A 25180-nucleotide genomic window follows, 5' to 3' on the forward strand; every position below is an offset into this window, starting at 1 on the left:
TAAAACAACAAGGGTCAAAGGAAGATGGAAGGAAAAGGCATTTCTAAAAGCTCCTATGTGAAAGTCTCTCATCATTTAACATTAGCATCTCATAAAATCTGTGAAAGCATTGCTTTTATGACTCATTTTGCAGTGGAGAAAATTGAGGCAAGTAGCATTCAAGTTACTGATTGTCACTCAGTATCTGATTCTGTATTCAGGAGTTCTGAGTCTAAAGCCTGAGTACTAGCCACAGGGTCCCTAGCATCCTCAACAGCTTACTACAGAAATTATACTCCTAAAGCAAGCCCCCATCATAGAATGGGTGCTTCTCTTATCTTATTGCTCATACTCAGCTTGAAGGCCTCTAAAGCATGTACATCTTCATCAGACTGAATACCATCCATCATGGATGGGTTCGTCATATGAACTAGCCCTGAAAACCATGGCTTCTTTGGTTTCTTCCTCATTCAGAGGTATTATCTTTCAAGTATCTATCTCTTTCAACCTCTCTCTAACAAAGTTAACACCAAGCTAAGGACTTTTCAAACTAGACACCTGGTTCCTTCTCTCCCTTAAGCTCCTCACCTCATGGTTTAATGCTCTCTCTTAGGATGTCTTGGTCTTATATCCCTGCCTTGGCCTTATATCCCACTCTACTCAGGAACTCATTGCTTCCCTTCCATCATTTCTCATAACTGGAAAACTTGACATCACTGGATCATGGGATATAGAGAATGTATATTACAAATCTATCTAGTCCCCTTAGAGCACACAAGATTCAGACCCAAATAGTTTGATTCCAAAGGCTTAGTCTAACTTCCCTATGCTACCGAATGAAAAAGGAGAAAATTCATTACATATTTTGGAAGAACTGAACTGAAACTATCAGATAATAGTCACTTGTGGAGCAAACAAATGCTCTAAAGGAAGAATAAGGTAAGACCATACTGAAGGAATTAGTAGACTAATAAGCTATGTAAATTCAACTTCACAAAGAGTTGTAAATAGGAAACCCCAACCAGCAGATAAGACTTAGTCTAGTAGAAACTAGGTAAGTCCCTCCCAGTTCATCTTTGCACAAAGTTGCTGTTACTATTTACCATGTTACCCTGAGTCTGCTCATTCAAATTTCTATCATTTTAAATCTTTCCAGGTATTCCTGAAATCATCTTCTCTGTGTCATTTCTAATACCATAAAATTCTATTACATTCATATTCTATTTGTTCAGTCATTTCCCCAATGGATGGGCATGGCTCTAAAAACCAAAAATTAGCCACCACTACAAGAACTGCTGGAAATATTTTTGTACAAATGTGTTTTCTTTTTTTAACACCTCTATTGGATCCTGACCTAGTAGTGGTCATCTTTCCTCTGTAATTCTGCAACTGTTTCTGATTTGGCTCTTCTATTGACTTCACATCCTTTTCTTTAAATTACCCTGTTTCAAATCTTCCCGCATGTCCAATTTTATCCAAGAAAAATAACACACTGTCTTACCTTGCTTTTCCCTCTAAAATGGCATCCTGAGGACAACTCTCATCTCTCCCCAATCACCAAGGGTGTCCATTCAGGGACTGATATGTACTCCCAGCATCTTAGGTGGAAAGGTTCAGACTTCACCTCAGTGAATCCTTGAGGGTGGTAATCATAGTAAATAGAAAGTATGAATGATTAAGAGAAAAGGACTCTGATGCAGGCCTGATGCTGAATGAAGTGAGCAGAAACAGGACAACATTGTACACAACAGCAACACAACTAGGATAAACTAAACTCTTCTCAGGAATGCAGTGAGCAAAGTCAGTTCTAAGAGACTTGTGACATCATCCACATCCAGAGGAAGAAGGAATCTCCATGCCAAGCACACGACCTTCACATTTTAAAAGTTTTTGTATGTTTTATATTATTTTTCCTCTCATTGTATTATTTTCCCTTTTGTTCTGATTCTTTCACAACAACTTATGTGGAAATAACTTTAACATACTTAAAGATATATACCTTTTATAACTTGCTTTAAGGGGAGGGGGTAGAAAAGAGAGCAAGAAAAATGTACCACGCAAAAATCTTATGTAAATGGATATTAAAAGATGTCTTTTCATGCAATTGGAAAAAATTATTTAATAATACACTTTGGAAATTATCTTTATATGTGACTGGAAAAACTAAGAAACAAAGAAGTGAACAAACAAAACAATAAGATTATAAATAAATGCAGGCCTTCCCTAAAACTATCAAAGCAGCTATTGCTACATAATACATTTGAACTTAAGGTAGGTAGAAAGATATTTGGCCACAGCAATTCATAGCTTGTTCCTGGAGAAGAAATGGTGTGAAAAGTAAATGGAAAAAAAAGAGAGTACACTGAACAATCTTATATTATTAGGCTACAATTAGTCTTCTTGAGTGTTGAATTTGAAAAGAAAATTCTACCAGCAATTTAGTGGATATGTGATTAGCTGGTCTTTGATTTCTTAAGTCATCATGTCTCTATGCCCCTCTCTGTGTGATACTTTTGAGGAGGGACATGGTGAAAAGACAGATAAAATAGAATAAATGGGGGGAGGGGGTAACAGGATGGAAGGAAATACAGCTAGCAATAACTATGGAAAAATAATTGAAACAAGTTTTTCTGAAAAGACCTCATTTTTTCAGACATTGAGAACTGAGTCAAATTTATAAAACATTAGAGCCATTTCCCAATTGATCAATGATCAAGAGATATAAACAATTTTCAGATGATATTATCATTACAATCTATTTAAATAATTTTGATGGGAGAAATGCAATTTGGAACTATTCTCAGGTACTGTGATGTTCTTATTGGAATGACTAATAGGACAGAAGGAGAAAATGACAAATATGGGAAAGGACAGTGGCAAATTGTACCACTGATGCATTGTTGGAGGAATTGTGAAGTGATTCATTCTGTTGAGCAATTTGGAACTATGCTCAAACTATACCCTACTCTTCAGCCTAGAAGTGCCACTGTAGAAGGAATTGGGTTGTCCATATGAAATGGCAATTGCATCCCCATTGGGATACATCAAACTACTCCAGTGGGTTGTTTTTTTAAAAGTATTTTGAAAATTGTCAAGTACAATAAAAATGCTAGCCACTATGATGACATTTTCCCCATAGATTCCACATCTCTGCAGGATGTGTTCCTGACCAGTGAGTGCAATGCAGGAATCTCCACTTAAAATCACCCCTGGTCTTTGCTCAGAAATTTACTTATGCATTATTTCTTCTCTCATTTTACATCTGCCCTTGGCTCCTCCAAGGCTCAATGGGGAAAGAGAACTGCTTGATGTTTTCTCTCAGAGTGAGAATGGGCCTCGTAGACTTCCTACTCTCTTTATGTCTCAAGTGCTGCTTACCTGGTCTGACATTGACCTCCAGGTCCTCAGGGGTTCTTCATCTCAGTGAATCTTTGAATCTGAACAAAAATAGCAAATACAAATTATGAATGACTGAGAACAAAGAACTCTGATGCAGAACTGATGTTCAGTGAAGTGAGCTTCAAAAGTAACACTGGGTGATGATCAACTATGAAAAATTAAGCTCTTCTCAGGAATGCAATGGTGGGAGGAAAAGGAGGAGAGGAAGAAAAATGTGGAAACCAAAATTTACAAAAAAGATGAATGTTGAAAACTATCTTTTGCATGTAATTAGAAAAAAATTCAAAAACACTTCTGATGTAAAATATTTCAGTCTTCTAATGAGATACCAATGAGACTCCCATCACAAAAGCTGGTCCAAAGAGAATTAGAGTTTTTGAGAGGCCCAAACTCTGTCTTAGACAAGACTGGGTCTACTTAGATTAAGACACAGTAACAGAACCATAGACTCTGAGAGTGAAACTATACACCTGTGCTCCTCTAGTCCAATCCAAAACTAACAAAAAGATTTCCTCTAACCCACACTCCACAAGTGGAGAGTCAGCCCTTTCTTAAGGAATTGCCAAGAAGATGGTTGACTTATCTTGTCAGAAAGAAGTCCATTACCATTATGGATAGCTTTAATGGACAGGATATTTTCTTGAGCAAACCTAAATTTTCTTTCTGTTCTTGTTCCTCATAATTCTATTCTATTTGGACAAATAGAAATAATATGAGCATGGAGGGGGACTAATTGTACTCTCAACTTTTTTTGTACAGTGTCTTTAGAAAGGCAAAAGAAGCCCCAGGCAAATGACCCAGGGAACAAACAACCTCCATGACTATCTGCCATAAGGTTTACCTTGATAGGAAAGGATATTGGGTTCACCAAAAGGAGAAGGAGGGGATATTCCCACTTCCTTAGGTATAGGGGAACAGAAGATTCCAGGATCCCTTAGTGGAGCCAGAGACATTCTATGACTTGGCGATAGGGTATAAGGACAGATCTCCAGTTTGGGGATCCAAGACTATGAGATGCTCACTCAATAGTAAGAATTCATGGTTTCCTCACACATCAATGAGGGTCCAAATTTTTTCAGAGGTTCCATCTCCTCTCATCTTCAAGACTGTTTGTGCCATAGTCCAATAACACAGTCCTGAGCACTCTTATTATGGAGAAAGGGGACAAGGAAGGAGAACTTATCTCCCTGGCATGGGCCTGAATGGGCTAGTCCAACTCAGTTGCATTCTCTCACTTCCTCTTATACTTATACTTCCTGATCCTCTTGGACCTTCTGATGCTCCTGGAATTTCTCATGCTGAGAAGCTGCTGATGGCTACCAGGCACAACATCTTGTTCATGAGCTGTCATCCTTGGGGACTTTATTGAAACTTTCTTCCTCCAGACTCTGGATCAGAAATGTGGATTTTATCTCTTTTCCTAATTTATAGTGTTAAACACAAACATCAATTGTGTAAGGTTTGTAAAAGCAAGAAGAGAGCCCTAGGTCATGTGTACCTACCTGGGATCACATCACTAAGAGAAGTAGTCACAGGCCAAAAGTGGACCCCCTAATTCCTCAGACTCAACATTAGGATCAATATTCAGAGAAGGAGGTAAGACCCTCAGTTGTTTCTCAGCTGGACAGCTTATTCCCAAATCAATATTGCCAGCATCTTTCTTCAGTAGGTCCTCTTTCTCTCAGGGTTGTTTAGGGGGCTGCTTCAATAGGTCCTCTCTCTCTTAGGGTTGGTTAGGGGACTACTTCAGTAGTGAAGAAGGGTCAGCAGAATAGCCAGGATCTCCTCTTTCTTATTACATGTAAATATTTTGTTTTCCAATTACATAAAATAGTAGTTTCTACCTATCATTTTTTCATAAGGTTTTGAATTTTACACATTTTCCCCACTCTCCCTTCTCTCCCCCTCCCCCTCCCCACAGAAGGCAATCTGATAATCTTTACATTGTTTCCACGGTACACATTGATCAAAACTGAATGTGTTGAGGGAAAACTCACACCCTTGAGGAAAAAAAAATATGATATTAGAGATAGCAAAATTATGTAGTACATATGACAACTTTAAAAAAATTGAAGGTGGGGGCGGCTAGGTGGCATAGTGGATAAAGCACCGGCCTTGGAGTCAGGAGTACCTGGGTTCAAATCCGGTCTCAGACACTTAATAATTACCTAGCTGTGTGGCCTTGGGCAAGCCACTTAATCCTGTTTGCCTTGCAAAAACCTAAAAAAAATTGAAGGTTAAATAGTCTTTGGTCTTTGTTTAAACTCCACAGTTTGTTCTCTGGATACAGATGGTATTCTTTGTTGCAAATACCCTACAATTGTCCCTAATTATTGCAATTATGGAATGAGCAAGTCCATTAAGGTTAATCACCACCCCCATTTTGCTGTTGGGGTACACAATGTTCCTCTGGTTCTGCTCATCTCACTCAGCATCAGTTCATGAAAGTCTTTCCACACTTCTCTGAAATCCCATCCCTCCTGATTTCTTTCTTTTAATTGTATGGATGGACTCATTTCTTTTTTTTAATGTTTAAAATAAATTTGTTAATTTTTTAATTTTACAGTTTTTCCCCATAATCACTTCCTTCTCCCCACCCCCCACAGAAGGAAGTCTGTTATGTTTTACATTGTTTCCATGATATACATTGAGCTAAATTGAATGTGTTGAGAGAGAGAAACCATATCCTTGAGGAAAAAAGGAGAGAGCAAGATCTATTTTTTTAAATAAAAGCATACAGATGGTATTCTCTATTGCAGATACCCCCAATTTGTCCCTGATTGTTACACTTATGAATGAAGTTGATCATCAACCCCATGTTGCTGCTAGGGTGTATAATCTTCTTCTGGTTCTGCTCAGTTCATGCAAATCCCTCCAGGCTTCTATGAATTCTCATCCCTCCTGGTTTCTAATAGAACAATAGTGTTCCATAATGTACTTATACTACAATTTGTTCAGCCATTGACCAACTGATGGACATTCATTCCATTTCCAATTCTTTGCTACCATAAATAAGGCTGCTATGAATATTTTTGTACAAGTGAAATTAATACACTTTTTAATGATTTCTTCTGCCCTGTCTCATTCTACTTTGTTCTTCTTTCCTCTTCACAACATCCTTTTCATGAACTTCCCTCCTTGGGTACTTTCCTGTAACTTCTCTCTCCAGGCTCCGGATTACAGATGTGGATATCATCTCTTTTCCTAGTTTATAGTGCTATGTACATCAATTGTAAGATGGATGTTATCTTTTTCCTGGTTTATAATGTTGTAGACATCAATTGTGTAAGGTTTGTAAAAGTAAGCAGAGAGCCCTCAGTCATAGTTGCCTAGATGGAATCACATCAATAAAAGAGGCAGCCACAGGTGAAAAATAGCCCCAAGCTGCTCAGACTTCTCATCTCTAAGTATCTCTCATCTTCCCTGCCTAAGGATCAATATCCAGAGGAGGAAATAGGACCCTCATTTGTTTTTCCAGCTAGTCAGCTTGTACCCAGATTATTGCTGCAAATATCTCTCTCCAGTAGGGTTTCTCTCGTAGGGTTGGCTAGGGTGCTGCTTTTGTAGTGAAGAAGGGTCAGGATCTTTTTTGCCCTGTCTCATTGTACTTTTCTTTCATTCTTCTTCCTCTTCTTCTTGATGTTGTAATCTATTCCCTTGATCCCTTTGCCTAGATTCTGAAAAAAGAGACTAAAAAAATAAACCATTTCATAGTCTTCAGACCAGTTCTCCTGCCCCTACAAAGTCTTCTCTACATAGGCCCTTCTTGAACAGGCAATGGTTCCACGAGAGTCACTGACACTCCAGGAGCTCTCTGTAATAGAAGAATCCGGGACCAAGGAGCTGATTTTACATTAATATCCCAGCATTCCAGTGATATCTTTTTCTTAGCTATGTTACTACCTCAAGAGAGCTCTTCCCAAACCATAAGGACCTTCCACAATCCCATGCCAATGCTTAGATTCTGTGAAATTTATTCCACCCTTGGTATAGAACTGTGGAGTGTGGAATGACAAGAAATAGAAACTTGAAAAACAGACAGAACTTAGAAAAAGGAGTTCCATGACATGCAAGAGAATTTGATTAACGGGAGTCAGGGCTCAGTCTGCTGAGAGAGCAGCTTCCCTTTTACCTCAGGGGAGAGGGGAGAAGAAGGAAATGCAGAGAAGAGAAAAGGAAGCAAAGGAAAAGAGAAAGAAACTGAAAAAAGGAAGAAAAAAGAAAGGAAGTTATCTAGGAAGTAAGAAAGGAATTGGGCTGTCCATATGATATGGAAGATGGGTCCCATTTGGGACAGTGGTTGTTATTAGAAAGTGTTATTCTTTTCCTATGGATTTCACATCCCCCAACTAGATGTTCTTGAACCAGTCTGCATAGTGCAGGTTTCTTCACTGAATTCCCCCAGTTTTCTTTCCTCAGTTACATATAAATGCATTATCTCTTCCCTCTTTGGATCTGGCCTTGGCTCCTACAAGCACAATCTGACCATATGGATAGAGAATTGTTAGATGTTTTCCCTCAAGTTATTCCTTGCACTTAGAATTTCCTACTTTATTACCCTCTTCTGTCAAGGCTGTGTCTTGTAAAACTTCTTACTCCACATCAGTGTCAAGGTCTGAATACCTGGTCACACACTGAGCTCCATGTCTTCAGGTAAAGATTCATTCTCCATCTCAGGGAATCTTTGAAGCTAAAAAAGAATAGCACATACAAAGTAGGAATGATTGCCAGCAAAGAACCTTCATGCAGAACTGAGGCTGAATGAAGTGAGCCTTACCAGGACAAGATTTGATGCAGCAATAGCAACATTTTGTAATGACAACCTATGATAAATTTAGCTGTTCTCTGGAATGCAGGGATCAAATCAATTCTAAAAGACTGGTGATGGAAAATGCCATTCACATGCAAAGAAGGATGGAGTCTGCAGGCAAAGCAAAACATACTATTTTCATATTTTAAAAATTATTTTATCTTTTATGCTTTTTTTTCTCTCCTGGTTTTATTTTCCCTATTTTGACTTTTCTTTCACAATGAAACATACATGGAGATCTTAAAAAAGAATATTTAAAAATTATCCTTGTATTTTAATGGAAAAGCAAATTTACTGCAAAAATGTTGCAAATTATCTCTACATATAATTGGAAAAACAAGGGAACAAACATGCAAACAATCAAAAAAGTGTATAAATAAATGTAGTGAATACCTAAAACAGGAGCGTAACTTATAACATCAGAAAAAATTAGACTACAGCAGTTCACAGATTTTGTCTAAAGAAAATAGGTTTGGAAATGTAAATGGAAGAAAAAGAGTCCACTGAAGAGTCATACACTCGTGGGTTTTATAAACATTAGTCTCCTCCAATATTAAGCTTTGAAAGCAAAATCCTCTTATGATTTTTCTCTTAACATTCAAGTTTGACCAATGTATAGCATGGAAAAAATGTAAAGATGATCAGACTGCCTTCTGTGGGGAATGGGGGAGGGAAGGGAAGAGGGGGAAATTTTAAAAAATCAAAACATTACAAAAATTAATAGGTAGAAACTACTATTGTATATAGTTGAAAAACAAAATATTTATATTTTTTAAAAAAAGAAAGTAAAATTCTCCTAACAGCAATTCATTGGAGGTGTGATTCGATGGGCCTTCAGTTCTCATCTTGTCTCCATGTTTCCTCTCTGTCCCACTGTTCCCTATCACATGCTTCAGTTTGACACTTTCATTCTCATACACCCAGTGGAGCTCCTTCACCTCATTCTACTGCATTCCTTATTTCTCCTCTTCTGCCTTCCTTCTAATGCTGACCCATCTCCAACTTTTTCTCCCAGACAAAGCAGAATAATCTCATTTCTGCTTTTCCACAACTCACCTTTGGGCCTCAGCACAACTCCCAGCTCAATAATGATGATCCATATGGTGGCTTGGTGGAAATGCGATTGGACTGCGGGGGAAAGCTCAGAATCCATCTTTCATTGTATGTATTAAGGTAAAGGAAGAATAAACACTCAGAAATTTCTAAAGTCTCTGATATGTTATACAGAGTTTAAAGAGCATGTCTCCCCTTTGGATTAGTGTAAAAGGTTTTGACAGGCCCATCCTGTTGTTTGAGAAAGTTGGGTGATCTCAGATACCAAACTGTCATAGAGTGTTACAATTCAAAGAGTCCTCAGGGTTCCATTAGCTCAACCAATATTTGAGGATTCAGGTCTACAATACAAACAAGTGGTTATCTCACCTGAACTTAAAGTTTTCTGGGGAGGAGGAATCAACTATTGATCCTGAGGCAGCCCCTCCTCCCAAAGGAAAGGAAGAGTTGTTGAGTTTGGGTTTTTTATTTAATACATAACCTTTTACTCTTTGGAACTTGTCTAATTAGAACTGTTTTTTTGTCCATTGGGTTCAAACACTGTCAACCCCTCTTCCACATGACAACCTATTTAGGTTGTTGTTTTTTTGCAAGGCAAATGGGGTTAAGTGGCTTGCCCAAGGCCACACAGCTAGGCAATTATTAAGTGTCTGAGACCGGATTTGAACCCAGGTACTCCAGACCAGATTTGAACCCAGGTACTCCTAGACCGGATTTGAACCCAGGTACTCCATGACAACCTATTTAACCACAAAAATTATTGCCACGTGTTCTCCTGGATTCTTCTCTCTAGACTCAATGCCTAAAGCCTTTCACCTAACCATTAAATGGTATATCCTCCTAGACCACCATGATTTTTTCAGTTTCCCTCTTCCAGTGAATCTTTAGCTCTTCACCATCCTATATGAATATTCTTCTAAAAACTCAACTCAAAAACATACAAGGGACCTAAACAGCATGTGGCAAAGGAGGATGGAAGGGAATAAACATTTCTATAGGCTCCAATGTGACAGACACTGAATATTTAACATGAGTATCTCATTTAATCTGTGAAAGTGTTTGATGATCTTTATTTTACACTAAGACAAACAGAATTTAAGTCATGGCCTCAGGGTCATGTAATACTCTGTCTCCATGGCTTCTGAGGATCCAGAACTGTTTATTCCAAAAATTATGCTCCTAAAAATCCACCATTGATAACATTAACTTTTGGGGTTGTCAAAACTTGTTGACTCATACTGAGCTTCTAGTCCCTAAATCACTGAAAGCTTCATCAGAATGATTTGCCATCCATTATGGATAGGTTCCCCGTATGATCTAGCCCTGAAAACCAGGGCTTCTTAGATTTCTTCCTCACTCAGAGGTATTCTCTCTCAAGTGTTTGTCTCTACTGACAAACCCTACTAAAGGGCTCTTCAAACTAGAGGTATGGTTCCTTCCTTCCCTTAAGCCCCCACTTCAAGGATCAAAGCGCTCACTTAGGCAGCCTTGGCCTTAAATTCCATGAGTCTGCTCAGAAACACACTTCCATCATTTCTCATAATTGGGAAACTTGACATCACCAGATCATGGGATATAGGGAAAGCACACTACAAATCCATCTGGGCAAGCACTTTGTTAGATAAAGAAAATGTGTCCCTTTAGGTCACACAAGATTCAGACCCAATTCTTTCTATTCCAAAACCTTGATCTTTCCTGATTCTACCTTAAAATATGACCAAACCCTATGCAACTAAAGAGGAAAGTTGCAATTTCAATAGACATTGAAACTGAGCTGAAGAACAAGGATGAGCAAATACTAAGTATGGGGTAAAGAGAAGAGCTTTGAAGGAAGTTGGAGGTAAGAATAGGGTGAAGGCACTTAATAGAATAACCTATGGAAATTTAACCTCACCAAGGCTTGAAAATAAAAATAAACTTTAGTAAGCAAACAAGACATTGTATTGTGGAAACAATTTTGCTTTTACTGTTTACAGTGTTCTCCTGACTCTCCTCACACAAATTTGTATCAGTTTAAGTTGATCTAGATTTTCCTGGAATCGTCTTTGTTATGTTCTTTCTTATAGCATAATATTCTCTAGCATTCATATACCACAATTTCTTCAGCCACAACTGATAGGCATGTCTGCAATTTCCAAATGTGAGCCAGAACTAAAAGAACTGCTAAAAAGATTTGTACAAATAGATTCATTTCCTTTTTTAACATCCCTTTTTTATCCTAAATGGTCATTTATTTTCTCTAATACTGCAATTGGTTTTTATGCAGCATTCTAATCACCTTCTTTCAGATCTTACCAAATCACCATTTTTGTCCACAAAAAAGAGAAGACACACAATAAAAAGGAAAAATATGAGAGGAAGGAGTTCTATCAAACCCTTTTTATGACACATAGTGCTGATACTAAACTAGGAAGAACCAAAACCAAAGGAGTAGACCAGTGTCCCTAATGACTATTGATATAAAAATCTTAATTAAAATTTTGACAAAGAGACTACAGAAAGTTACACCACAATCAGATTGGATTTATCCAGGCAGGCAGGGATAGTTCAACATTAGGGAAACATTCAACATAATTAAACATCAATAGGAAAACCAACAGAAATCATAGGAGATTATCTCAATGGATGCTGGAAAAGCCTTTGGTAAAATACAACAGCCATTCCTATTAAAAATACTAGAATTTTTAGGAATAAATGAAGTTTTCCTTAAAATAATAAATAGTATATAAACCATAAACAAATATCATATTTAATAGAAATAAACTCAGAGCATTTCCAAAAAATTCAGGGGTGAAACAAGGATACCCATTATCACCACAGCTATTCAATATAGTACTTGAAATGCTAGCAGTAGCAATAAGAGAAGAAAAAGGAATTGAAGAATCAAAATTGGCAATGAGGAGGCAAAACTTTCACTCTTTGCAGAGATATGATGGTATACCTAGAAAACCTGAGAAAATCATCTAAAAAACTTCATGAAACAATTAACAAATTCAGCAAAGTAGAAGAAAATAAAATAAACTCACATAAATCATCAGCATTTCTATATATGAACAACAAAGCCCAAGAACAAGAGATAGAAAGAGAAATTCCACTTAAAATTACTGTCGACAACATTAAATACTTGGGAATCTACCTCCCAAGACAAACCCAGAAACTGTATGAAAATAATTATGAAGCTCTCCCCCAATCAAATAAAGTCAGATCTAAATAATTGGAAAAATGTCAAATGCTCATGGTTAGGTCAAGCTACCATAATAAAAATGACAATTCTGCCCAAATTAAATTACTTATTCAGTGCCATACATACCAATAAAACTAACAAATAACTACTTTACCAAGTTAGAAAAAAAGTAGTAACAAAATTCATCTGGAACAACAAAAGGGCAAAAATGCCAAGGGAACTGATGAAAAAAAAATTGTAAAGCAAGGTGGCCTAGCTCTATCAGATCTAAAAACTACAGTATAAAGCAGCAGTCATCAAAATTGCCTGGTACTGGTTAAGAACTAGAGGAATGGATCCGTGGATTAGGATAGGTTCAAAAGAAACTGCAATAAATCACTACAGCAACCTTCTATTTGACAAACCCAAAGACATCAGCCTCCACAAAAAGAACTCACTATTTGACAAAAATTGTTAAGAAATCTGGAAAATAGTATGGCAAAAACAAGGCACATATCCACATCTCACATCTACATCTCACATCAAAATGGGTACAGAATTTAGACATAAAGAGCAATACTATCGAAAAATTAATAGACCAAAAAATACTCTATCTAATCTACGGAAAGAGGATAAATTAATGACCAAACAAGAATTAGAGCACATTATCAACTACAAAATGAATTATTTTGACTATATTAAATTAAAAATGTTTTGCACTAATAAAAATCAATGCTACCAAAATTAGAAGAAAAGCAGAAAACTGGGAAACAATCTTCACAACCACAAGTTCTCATTTCTAAAATATAGAGATAATTGCATCAAATTTATAAGATCCTATGTCATTCCCCAATTGATAAATGGGCAAAGGATAAAAACAGGGAGATTTCAAATGAAGAATTTAAAACTATATATGATCATATGAAAACATGCTGCAAATTACTATTGATTAGAGAAATGCAAATTAAAACAATGAGGTACCATCTCACACCTATTAGATTAGCCCAGATGAGAAAAAGGGAAGATGATCAATGTTGGAGGGGTTGTGGGAGGATTGGGACATTGACTCATTGATGGAGTTGTGAATGGATCTAAATTTTCTGAAGAGCAATATGGAACTGTGCCCAAAGAGCAATAAAACTGTTCATACCCTTTGACTCAGCAGTTCCAATTCTAGGACATATCCAGAAGAAATTCTAAAAAAAAAAAAAAATGGAAAAGTCCTACATGTTCCAAAATATTCATAGGAGCTCTTTTAGCAAAGAATTTCAAATTGAGGGGATATCCATCAATTGAGGAATGGGTAAATAAGGTATGGTATATGAATACTATGGAATATTATTGTTCTATAAGAAAGCATAAATGTTCAGGCTCTAGTGAAGTCTGGAATGAATTATGGGATCTGATGTTGAGTGAAAGGAGTAGAGCCAAGAGCACAATGTACACACTGACAACATTATGAGATGAACAACCTTGATGGAAGCAACTCCTCTGGATAGTCCAGAGAGCTAGGATAACTGTATTTGACTAGTTATGGCCTATATTATCCCCAACCAGAGGAAGAAAAACAAAACACACAGAAAAAATATAACTCTTCCAAATCTGATGAACACTTTATAAAAATTATCTTTTATGTATCTCTTTCCCTTAATCCTAATACCCCATGCCAAAAATTACTAATTTGTAAATATGTTTAACAAAATATGTATGTAAAATTCTAACATGACAGTTAAGAAAACCTTCAGAAAATTTTAAAAAGTGATGGGTATAATTTATCATTGTGGAGATCGTCCCAAGACAAAAGACTTTGGGACTGGCTTTACATCAATATCCATATTTTTTCTTTCATCTAAATTAATGATTGACTTAAGATCAATAATAAAAATCAAAAAATGCCATAAATGGAAAACTTGGGAAGTTCCTTGAATTCATCTCCTTCTCAGAGCTGGAAAAAATATCCAGGTCAGAAAGACAAAGAACAAAGCACAAGTACTAAGTGTAAACCTTTTAATTGGGGAAAACATAGGAATCAGAATGGGGCTTAGTTCACATTTTGCCTCTGCTTCTTTGTTCAAGTCACTCATCTGTCTGGTGCCTTAGCTAACTTCTATTTAAAATGAGGGATTTGAAAAAAAACCTAAAAAAAAAACAAAAATAAAACAAAAATAAAAAATAAAAAATAAACTAAAATGAGAGGTTTGGCCAAGGTGACATCTAGATTTCTGATCTATTTCTCCTTAAACTGTCTTAGGGAGGGAGTTCTTCATGAGGTTCAAAAGGGGAAAAATATGAATTTTCCCATCCCTGATCATCTCCCCAGGTCTCTTACACCAAACAAGAATCTGTAAATTGGCTTATTAAATGAATAACATATTCTGGGAGTGGATAGGAAAAAGGCAGGATTTAAAAAAAACTCTTCCCATATATATAGGAGTTGGAAGTTACTGTTCAACATTCATATTAAATTATACCACAAAAGACAACTTGGCATTTTAAACATGCAAAAATTGTTTTTAACTCTATTGTTTAGAAAACAAAAATCTAATTCATCTCACATTGTAATAATGACAGTTTCAAATACTTTATTTGTAACTATCTGCCACTGAAAATAGAAAATTAAGGTTCATTTATTTCAATGAATGCCATCCACTCATCCCTAAACTCCCCTCACTCCCCCCTTGGTTATGAAATACAAAATGCCAATGCTCCAGTATCATTTTTATAAATGTCATAATGAAGCAGAAATACTACATTAATTTATCTGTGAAGAATGATTAGTATACACCTCAGTTGGGGCAGCTAGGTTGTACAGTGGATAGAGCATTGACCCTGGAGTCAGGAGGACCAGAGTTCAAATCCAACCTCAGACACTTTATAATTGCCTAGTGACCTTAGGCAAATCACTTAATCCCAATGCCTTAAATAAAAATTTAAAATATATACTCCTCAGCTGCCTGAATATGTATGGATCACAAGGAGGGAAAAGTAAAAAAAATGAAATGTAATTAGTTTCTAATGGGGTAGAATTCTTTTAATATATTTTGCATGGAAGAAATTCATATTAGCAGCTTGCATCAACCCCCCCCCCTTTTGAATAGAGAGAAGCTATGCCTTTCTAGGTTTTCAAGGGAATATATGGATATTTTTCTGTGGTCTATGTTAGTGAAGAAGGTATTATATGTGAGTAAATCCTATTCATTATGATATGAGAACGTGTGGGTGGAGGGATGGGGGAGGAAAGCTGAACCTCTGATCACTAACCTGCCATTTTCAGTAAGATACAGAGTAAAAATTTAGAATACATTCCAAGATTTGAACTCTATTCTGTATATGAAACTATGATCCTGAGCAATTTCCTAATTTGTAAAATGAAGATTATAACAGCATCTACCTCCCAGGGTTATTTCAAGTATAAAGTAAGATAATATTTGTAAAGTAATTTGCAAACTTTAAGGAGCTATGAAATGCTAGTTGTTGTTATTATTATTATTATTATTATTATTATTATTATTATTAGTCCAAACTGTTGTTTGGATCAAATGTCTAAGAAATAGAACTTTCCATATGGAGATGATGAGAATGCTGTGGAATGGAAAAAGTATGGAATTTGGGTTCAAACCCTCACTTACTAACTTGTATGGCCTTGGTATCGTCATATCCTTCCTAGGATCATTCCATCATCTATGAAATGCATATTCACATAAAAAGAGTTTAAGACTCCTCACTTCTTTAAAATCACGATCCCTCCAATGGATTAGGTTGTCATTTCTACCCAGGATCAACAGGAATTCTCCAGTGAACTCATTTGTCAAGGATAAGGCAACAACTACATGACTTAGTTCAAATTTGAGACCAACAAGAAATTATAGAAATGTAGAAATTTAGAGCTCACTGGCTCCTTACACATCTACTAGTTGAATACACTTAATTTATAGCTGAGGCAACCAGGATGAAAGAGAGTCAATGACATGTGTATAGATACATATACATAGAGACAATCATTTAAATATACTCATATAATATTTTCAGATGGTTACAGAGAATTGTAAAACAAAGTAGACCATTTTTGCGATCTAAGATTTGATGACTTTCTTCCAACTGAAGAAGAGGTTTTGAATATCATTAAGCTCCTTTCAAGTGGTAAAGCACCTAGTATTGATTCTACTCCTGATGAGATCTACAAATCAGAGGTCATGGCTCATCCAAAAACTGACTGAAATGTTCCAGATGATATGGCATGAAGAGATTATCCCAAGATACCTCAAGAATGCCTCCCTTGTCCATCTCCAAAAAGGTAAAGGGAATAGATCATCCTGTGACAATCACAGGGGCATTTCTCTTTTAAGTATTGCTAGTAAGACTCTTGCCAAGTCCTTCTCAATAGGCCAATTCTTCACCTGGAAGATGGTCACCTCCCTGAGAGCCAGTGTGGCTTCAGTAAGTCTCAAAGAGCAGTCCATATGGTGTTTGCTGCCCAACAACACCAGGAAAAACACCAGGAATAGAACAGAAGTCTTCTGATCCCATGTCATCATGGAGGAGGTCTCTTCTCACCCTAAACATCTAGAATTGTCCACAAGTTTATCAATAACCACACTGCTATCAGACATCAGTGGGTAGAAATCAAATCCATCTGTCTTCCCAACATTGAATCCAGCATTTATCTACAATGCTGTACCACAGGGTTTTGCCCATCTAGACTCACCCAATTCATATTTTAAAACAACTATTTTAATCTAAAAAAGAAACAATAATATATAGATGCCAATTACAAACTGACTTGTTTTAATAACTTCAGACTAAAAGTATTTCTATCAATCATTTGTCATCAGAAAAAAAATTCAACAACAAAAAATCAAGCAGAAAAGTGGTATAAAAGCAAACCAATGATGATAATAGTGAAGAACAGAGTGTTTATGATGATCATTTTCAGCAATGGTCTCTTGACTCATTTAGGATGAATGGAGAAATATTCTCTCCCCAATATCCCATTGTTAATGATCCCAAAGTTAAAGGGCCACATGCAGTGACTATTTATTTTTGACAATGCTTACCCTTTTTTTTCATTAAAACCTTGCCTAAATAAGTTTTCAATATTCAACTAAAAATTGTAGAGTCTTATAGCATGGCTGTCTGGAAAGTCTTCTTGTTTAGAAGAAGTGAAAATCAGATTAAGATGAAAAATTGCTTTGCCCATAATTACTATAAATCCAGAGCAGAGTCTTTCAAATGTCTTTCTATCTCTGTGGTATCTAATGACCTACTCACAGATAAGTTGTTAAGAATAAGACAATCTCTCTAGAGATCAAATAATGCATAAACGGAAGTCTACAATAGTCCACAGTAAACACCTGGGTTTTTATTTTTTCTCGGCAAAAGGAAGGAGATAGGCACATGGGACTTTGATTTCTTTACTGATATAGGTTCCATTGGGACTTTTCTTCTAACTCAAGCAAAGAAGCTATTCTCAAGTAAAAAACATTGTAAGGCAGGTGTAAGGAATAGAGAATAACACTCTGAAGCTGGACTTGTCAGGGCAATAAGCATTGCCTAAGAAACTACTGTGCTTTGGCACTCTAAGAGCAGAGGATTGGAAGGAAGGGAAACAACTTTTTCCCTTAAGGAACTCAGAGTTTAATGGCAGTGAAATAACCCAAACATTAAGAATAAAACTGAGGAGAAACCAGAGATAATATCATAGAGAAAGAACTACCTGAAAGAGACTCCAAACACTTCTTGTAGAAGCTGGAATTATCAAGAAGCCAGAGAAAGCAGGAACTCAAGCTTGAAAGTGATAGTACTGCAGATATTATAAAGGTTGGGATATGAGAAGGTCACATAAAGGAACAGGAAGACTTTCTTCATAAAATGATGAAGTTATGAAAATTCTGGAAAAATAGCAAAGGGTTAGATGTGAAGACCCTTAGGGGACTTCCTCTTCCATTCTAGGCCCTGACCCTAGGGAAGACAGTTGACTTTTCTTAGCCCTGTCTACCTGTTGACCATAATAGTAGACAAGTCAACAAGTCATGTAATATAAAAAGATCAATCAAATGAGGCTATATATGTATATATATATACATATTCATATGATCATTGTAAACATACATGCACTCATGTTTACACATATGTATTCAGTTATATATGCAAAAGAAAATGACAATCTACTCCAGTATCTTTACAAAGAAAAGACCAGGAATGACCCTATAGAGTCCCAAAGAATTGGATCTGTGGACAGGGAGCAGAGATATGCACATAAGGGGGGAGAGAAAGAAATTAAGATTCAAGCCCTTCCACCAAGTTTCTAAAGGAACATTTCCTTTAGATTTTTGCTTTGTATGAGAACTCGTTCCCCCAACAATACAAAAATGAAGCATTCAATATCTGTCAGAAAACTCAGTCACTACCCAACTGTCTCTCATTTTACAGATGAGGAAACTGAGGTTGGAGAGTCCAGGGTTTGCCCAGAGTCATGAAGGGAGCTGAGGTCAAGTACAGGGCAAGTTCCCATTTCCAAAAGGAAAAGTTGGAACTGTGAGAAGTAAGGGAGTGCTGAGGGCCCCAGCCTGTTCTGAGTTACTCCCAGGACTCATTATTCCAGGAATTGCTGGAATTGGCTTGAAGCAGATCATGCTGGCAAGGCTCTCCTTGATTGGCGCCTTCACTTCCATTCACCAGGATCCAGGCCGACTTAGGGGGATAATAGTAGGGGCAGGAGAGAGAAAAAAAAAGAGACTCCAAGGTGCAGCTGCTATGGGCCACAATAAAGACTGCTTGCATGGAATCTCCTTGTCTCCAGTCTTCCTTGACTCTTCACTCAAGACTGCTGCTGGTCATCAGGCCCTAAAAGGCCCGGGAAGGCTGATAAGTGTGAGCACCCCCTAAGAGAGCTGGGGTTAAGGGAACCCCAAAAGAGTCACTCAGTTAATAAATGTCTGGGACTTGCGTTGACTCTTGCTCTTCTGCTCCCAGTCCAGAGACATGCAATTAAAGCTTATAAATTGGATTCAATTGAATACAAAAGTTAATTTTTTAAATTTATTTTTAGGTTTTTTTACAAGGCAATGGGGTTAAGTGGCTTGGCAAAGGCCACACAGCTAGGTAATTATTAAGTGTCTGAGGTCATATTTGAACTCAGGTACTCCTAACTCCAAGGCAGGTGCTCTATCCACTGCACCTTTGAAGCTTTATGTAAACTGAATCAAAGGTCTTTACAGCATAGACTCTGTGCCTCACTCTTCCAGTGGGGCAGGTTGAGTCTCCAGAACTTAGTGCTCCTCCTTCACTCAGGATTTTTGGAGGAGGAGGAGGAGGTGGCAGGGGATTTTGGAGTGCAAGAGTTTATTTGCCTTCATCATAGTGCCACTCCTATAATTATCAGCTAATAGATGTTTTTCAACCAGAAATAATTACCTTGTAGGGTGGTATAGTAAGTGTAGTCTAAAACACACATAAAAGTCTGTGATACTTTCTCCACAGGTACATGTGTAGGTCAAGAGAAATTAATCACAAGTTCTGAGTGCATATATGGACAAGGGGATAACTCACAGATCTCTCCTGAAATCATTTTTTCTGGAGTCCTCAAGGTGTTTCTCCTTAGGTAAATTGTAGCTTTCCTCTGATCTTCCCAGGGAGTCCTGAAGTGGTCTTTCCCCATTAAATCAACATTATCTTTGATTATGAGTATCCTGATGCTGTCAGTAGTCACTGTGGTCCTGGGGACACTCCTGAATTTTCAAGAAGGTTTGACTTGTTGGAATCTCTGAACCTCACAAAATACTTTTCCTTTGGGGAGAGAGAGGTAAAGACTCCCTCAAACCTACATCAATATAGGGCCCTGTCAGGAGACTCACTAGAATTTCTCTCTGATCTATGCTACCAAACAATGGAATGTTTCCAAACTGGCTTGCTATTTTATGTAAAATCCATAGGACAAACTTTCATTTGCTTCAGCCAATTATACTATTTTTCCTTTTACGCTCAATTGACATTCCTTTGAGTGATTATTTAAATAAGGACAGCTGGGCCTCATTCACATTTAGATCACACTTGTGATTGAGTGAAGAAAATGGAGAAACACAGGTGACTCTAATTCTTACAGGTCATTCAAGGTTCATGTCACACTCCTTTCCCAAGGGAACTGGATTTTTTCCTAATATTTCTGGCCAATTTGCCATAATTAATTGTTGAAGTATTCTGTATTTATTAATCAATGATGGTTGACACATTGAACATAATTATTTGACATGCAAGACAATATTGAAGTTCTATCATCCTTCAGTGTTATATTTCTATTCCATCTTCATATCATTGCTATTTTCTGCAGTTCTCAGGTATTCTTTTCTTTTTTCTTTATTCAGTTAATTTTCCTTCTTTCATTAAACCTGAATTCTAATTCTGTCATTGGTTCTAATATTATTTTAAAGAATTTACTATTCTCCAGAGTAAACTAACCTCCTCCACCAAAAATTCCCCAGTTTTCTTGGCTCATTTATTCATTAATAACTCAAATTTCTATCATTGATATTTTGACATTTTCACCTGATTGCTTTTCAGTTCTTTTGAAAAATTGTTCTACATTCATTTTAGTGGGACCTCTGTAGGCATTTTCTAGTATGTCCAATTTACCTAATAGGGAGGCATTCTTCTTTTCCCCTATTTTGACTGCTTGATATTTGATACTATTTTTTGACATTGATCTGAATCAATATATACTGTTCAAACATCCAGATTGTTTTCATCTTTGTCTTTCTGCGATCACTGAAAGTGTGACTGCTTATAGAAGGAAAAGATGACATGCAGCTTATGCATAGTATGAACCCCATCAATTGAACTGGAAAGGTGGGGATCTCTCTCTTCCCTCTCTCCCTTTTTTAGGCACCATGGCTTGAGGTATATGGTTTCTATTTTGTACAGTTTGTCTTCAGTTCCAGGTGTTGAGGGGCATCCTCATTGGACTCAGGAATTAGAACCATGGTCTCTTTGGAGCCAGGATTCCAAGAGGATGCCAATGCCAGCCAGCACCTTAGGGAAACCCTAAGCTAGGGTGATGAGCTCAAGAGGAGGAAGGGGCTTTGGACTTGAGAACCTTGGTTTCTACTCAGTATGAACTTAGGGAATTTATGACCTAGCCCCGCTTGAACCAAAAACTAAGTGGAATGAGGATTCCATAAATGGGGAGAGTATATTTGTATCAATAGGTTCCATACCTTTGAAGTCAAGACTCTGTTTCAAGCTAAGCCCAATACTTGAGGAACCTGAAAGACAGGGGGCAATGGTAGAGAGCACAGAAACAGCAGGCTTTGAGAACAACCCTGGAGAACCCTGGCAAACCAGGAAGATGTCACACTAACATCCAAGGCAGTAGGGGGCCAAGGTACTTAGGGTTACATTCACAAAACTGGTTCTTAGACCTTTCTTTTCCTTAGGAAATTTGTATTCTATTTTTTAATTGCAAAATACTTCATCATTGAGATGGTTATTTTCTTTTAATTATGAATACCTTTCCTTGTAAGACTATCCTTATTTGTCCCTGCTAATGTTCCTATGGTGCATTTGCTATACTTTCATAATTTAAATATGTTTCTTTCATTCAATTTTCCCTTTTGAAGGGCCAACTTTTGGGGGCCCCTTTCACAATCCCTGTGCCCTATTTTTCTTTTTTATGATCCATCAGGTCTGAATGCAATCATTGGCTCTTAAAGGATTAAACTTGATAGCCTTGTTAAACCACTGTCACTGGGAGAATCTTGGAAAACAGTCTAGCTAGAACTCTCCACTAGATTTTTTGTTCTGCTCATTCTTGCTTCTACTTTCCACTTTCCTGGGCCCCTTTCAAAATCTCTTACTTCTCATGACTATTGCCTATTTCCATTCTTACAACAGTATGTAGTATTGGAAAAACCAACACATTGGAAGCTCCCAATATCTTACACAATTATCAAAATCAAATCAAAATGAATACATGACTTCAATATAAAGAGAGATATTACAAGAAACTTTGAAGGACACTGAACTTATTATCCAGCAGTTACATGGATAGGCAAATCATTTATGATAAGAGACGGGAGCTGTGTAAGTTGTAGAATGATTTTCAATGACATTAAATTAAAAGGGTTTAGGACAAATAATGCCAAGATCAGAAGGAAAGCAGAAAGTTGAGGGAAAAATCATTGACAGTTTCTCAGAAAAAGGTCTTATCTGAAATAAAGAATGTTATAAATTCTAAAAGGAAATCATTCTATAATGGATTAAATGCTCAATGGAAATAAGCTGATTTTCAATAAGGAATTGAAAAACTATATAGTCTTATGAAAAATGTTCTAAATATTCACTGATTAGAAAAATGCAAATTAAAACACTCTTGAGATGTCATTGGATAACTATTATAACTGATCCAACCATTCTGAAAGAGTAATCTGGGGTAATTTCCAAGGATTTATTATAACACTTATATCCTTTGACTCAGCAACAATATTGTCTGTTCTGTTTCCTAAGATGTTTGGAGAAAAAGGGTAAAAAACTCTTTGTGGTATCAAAGAACTGAAAAGTGTAGCGATACTTGTCAAATGAGGAATGGTTGCACAAGTTGTGGTATATGAATGAGATGGAATACTACTGTGCTATAATGGTGACCATGAAAATTTTAGAAAAACATGGATAAATTTGAACAAAATCATGAAGAACAAAATGAGCAGAACCAAGATAATACTGTATACACTGAAACAATGTTGTTTCAAGAAAAAAATGCAGTGACTATTGTTTTTGACAATGCTTATACTTTTGGTCATTAAAGCCTAACCTAAACAAATTTTCAATGTTCAACTAAAAAATGTGATGCCTTATAGTCTGGTTCAGGAAAATAAAGCAGGATCTTCTTGTTTAGAAGAGGTGGAGGTCAGACTGAGATGAAAAGCTGCTTTGCCCATAATTTCTATAAAGCCTAGAGCAGGGTCTTTCAATGGTCTACCTTTCTATCTAGGCAGTGTGTGATGGTCTGCTCACATGAAAATAGATAAAGGATATGAAAAGCACACTAGAGATCCAATAAAGACTAAATGGGAGTTTTCGATATTCTGTGTAGTCCTCATCTGGGTTTCTATTTTTTCTCCTACCAAAAGGAAGGAGCTAGGTTGGGCAGATTTGTCTTTGATTTCTTTACTGATAAAGGTTCCATTACTACTCTTCTTCTAGCCTCAGGAAAGAAGCTCTGCTCAATTCAATATAGTTCAAATTTTAAAATAGTAAGGGAGCTGGAAGGAGCAGTGAATGGCAATCTGAAACTGGACGTTTTGGGTCAGTAAGCATTAAATAACAATTGTCCATTGGCACCGCTGCTCTAAGGGCAGGGGACTGGAAGAAACAAATAAAGAGCCTCCTCCCTTAAGGAACTCAAAGATTAATGGCAAGGATACAACCCAAAGATTAAGTACAAAACACAGTATAAATCAGAGATAATAAATAGAAGAGAACTTCCTGGATGAGAGACTCCAAAAACTCCTTGCAGAAGGTGGGATTTTAAAGATGCCAGAGAAGGCAGAAATTCAAGCTACAAAATGATGATATTGCAGACATTATAAAGGTTGCGATATGGGAAGTGTCACATAAACAAACAGGAAGGAGGACAATGACATCATATCAGATGCAACATGAAGAAGGTTAAATTACAAAAATTCTGGAAAAATAGGAAAGGACTCTTAAAGGTCTTCCTCATCCATTCTTGCTGTGACCCTAGGCAAGATTTTTTTTCTTAGCCTGTCTATAAAATGATGACAATAATTGTATACATCTCATGCAATACAAAGGAAATAATAAAGTGAGACTATATATGCATAACATTCATATCAACATTTTAAGCATGTACATGTGCTCATATGTATACAGCTATGCAAAGTGAATGGAAATGGAAATGTACTCCAGTATCATTGCAAAGAAATACCTATGGATAATATTGGCATGACCACATGGGGTCTCAAAGAGTTGGATATGACTGAATGACTATACAACAACAAAGACATTTAGATATAGAATTTAATTCAGTAATACCTAATCACACACACACTCATAGTCAGTAAATACTAACTATGCATATCTACATTATAAACATATAGCTACATCATATATATTCAGATTTTAGTCATCTATGTGTATATATGTAACATTTTATTTTCTGTATATCATACACACATTCAATAATCATTTATTAAGAACATGCCTTGTATGAAGCACTGCATTATGTGGTCAAGATATAAAGAAACATGAATATACCCTGGTTATTGCCACCAGAAGTTAAAGAGATCAAACTTATAAACCAATTCAGACTTTTAAAATTCAATGATAGAAACTGAAGATTCAAAAAAGCTAAACAATAGAACCTAGTAAATGAATAAAACCCATGATCAAGTGAATTTAAAGGTGCTGAATACAAATCAAATCACACTATTTTCACTCTTTTAATTTGCTTTTTCCTTTTCAAGGTTTTTACCTTTTATTCTGATTCTTCTTTCACAATATGACTAATGTGAAAATATGTGTAACACAATCATATAAATCATATAAATTTATCATATTACTCTCTTATAATGGAAGGAAGGAAGAATAGGAGAGAGAAAATACAAACATGGATGTTCAAAATTATCTATATAACATTGGATAAATACATTTTTAAAAGAAAAACACACTTGTCCATGTACACTAAAGAAAAACGCCTAATAAATATCACTATAGTGAATATTCATAAAGTCCAAATTATACAGAATAAAAAACTCTCAAAATAT

General features: G+C 36.5%; 1 long non-coding RNA gene across 2 annotated transcripts in view; it reads right to left on the minus strand.

The window, feature by feature from the left end:
* LOC141512292 (uncharacterized) overlaps nt 1-25180 on the minus strand; it is a 122623-nt gene that overhangs the window by 77798 nt on the left and 19645 nt on the right. Inside the window, exons 12-13 of one of the 2 annotated variants that reach the window (XR_012475439.1) lie at nt 3358-3416; nt 1481-1614 (exon numbers count right to left, since the gene is read on the minus strand). The exons of the other annotated variant lie outside the window; for it this stretch is intronic. This is a non-coding gene — a long non-coding RNA (uncharacterized LOC141512292). The remainder of the gene's footprint in view (nt 1-1480; nt 1615-3357; nt 3417-25180) is intronic. 2 annotated transcript variants of the gene reach the window in all.

The sequence above is a fragment of the Macrotis lagotis genome, chromosome 2, assembly GCF_037893015.1.
Source record: "Macrotis lagotis isolate mMagLag1 chromosome 2, bilby.v1.9.chrom.fasta, whole genome shotgun sequence".
Classification (NCBI taxonomy): domain Eukaryota; kingdom Metazoa; phylum Chordata; class Mammalia; order Peramelemorphia; family Peramelidae; genus Macrotis; species Macrotis lagotis.